This window comes from Prionailurus bengalensis, chromosome D2, assembly GCF_016509475.1.
Source record: "Prionailurus bengalensis isolate Pbe53 chromosome D2, Fcat_Pben_1.1_paternal_pri, whole genome shotgun sequence".
Taxonomy (NCBI): Eukaryota; Metazoa; Chordata; class Mammalia; order Carnivora; family Felidae; genus Prionailurus; species Prionailurus bengalensis.
Window position 1 is genome coordinate 10,959,294 of NC_057351.1, and position 1,726 is coordinate 10,961,019.

Consider the following 1,726-nt stretch of genomic DNA (forward strand, 5'->3'; position numbering starts at 1 on the left):
TTTCAAGAGCTACTGAGATGTCACTGGACTGACAACCTTCAAGCTCCCCAAGATAGTATAAATCATACCACACTCTCTTCCTAGCATCCTTCCTATAGGTTTCTATAATAGCACCATCCCATTATTGGGTGGTTCCTTGGTCTCTGTATTCTTTGTCATGGTGAACTCTTTCAGGATGTCTTACTCTCTGCTGAGTTATCTAAACTCTTTTTATCTACATTTCCTTGTCTGTAAAATGAAGATGAGAGAGTTGCGAGAATTAAATAGATTAAGTAAATACATTTAGAATATATATGTATATTTAGAATATAGAGATTATGTATATATTTAGAATATATTTTATATATATATTAGAATACATATATTTAGAAGTAGTACCTGACACACAGTATACACTGTATACATTTTAGCTATTATTCTTTTTACTTATTTATTTACTGAAAGGGACATTTCTTTCATTTATTTAGTTTTTTTAATGTTTATTTTTAAATATATTTTTTTTCAACATTTATTTATTTTGGGGACAGAGAGAGACAGAGCATGAACGGGGGAGGGGCAGAGAGAGAGGGAGAGACAGAATCGGAAACAGGCTCCAGGCTCCGAGCCATCAGCCCAGAGCCTGACGCGGGGCTCGAACTCACGGACCGTGAGATCGTGACCTGGCTGAAGTCGGACGCTTAACCGACTGCGCCACCCAGGCGCCCCATGTTTGTTTATTTTTGAGAGGGAACGAGAAAGAGAGAGCACTTGGGGGAGGAGCAGAGAGAGAGAGGTTTACAGAGAATCCCACACAGGCTCCTTGATGTCAGTACAGAGCCTGATACGGGGCTCAAATTCATGAAACATGAGAGCATGACCTAAGCCAAAATCAAGAGTCAGATGCCCAGCTGACTGAGCCCCAGGCACCCCAGAAAGTGCCTTTTTTTTTTTTTTTAAGTTTATTTATTTATTTATTTTTTGAGAGAGAGCACAAGTGGGAGAGTGGGCAGAAAGAGAGGGAGAGAGAGAATCCCAAGCAGGCTCCGCGCTGTCAGCAGGGAGCCCCATGTGGGGCTGAATCCCAAGACAGCAAGATCATGACCTGGCCTAAACCAAGAAGCTTAGCCAACTGAGCCATTCAGGCTCCCAACTATTATTCCTTTTATTATTAATACTAATCTGTGTGTATATAGCAATCAGAATATATATACCATGTAATAAATTTTTGAATCAATAGTTTCCTCATGGCGTTGATTAATATGTGACTGAACAGGACTTACAATTTAAAATGATATTATAACTGTGTCAGAATCTTACCATCTATGCTGGTGGGGCTTCCCCACCACATTGCTCACCATTTGCATGGCCTTGGAGACTCCAGGCTAGGCTGCCTCTGTGGTGAGGGCCTGACAGGCAATGGCCAGCTGACCAGGCCCGGAATTGTTGAAAGAACCCGGGGCTTTCTGCCACTTCCGCGTCCACAAACGATCCAGAAACGTTATATCTGGTGCTTCTGACTTGATTCATCTCTCAGGAACTGACAGAAACTCAAATAAAATAAACCCAAAAGGCTCTGGGGAGAAAACTAGAACATTAATTCCTTAATTTTCCATAAAATCTATGATTGTCTCTAGAAAACTCGATACCATAGTCCTACCTCAGTCTGTGGGCTTAAAAATATCTCCCCAGTTTGCATACACCCGGTGCCATTTGAACATGAGGATACAAAACACATCAGTGCTTCCTT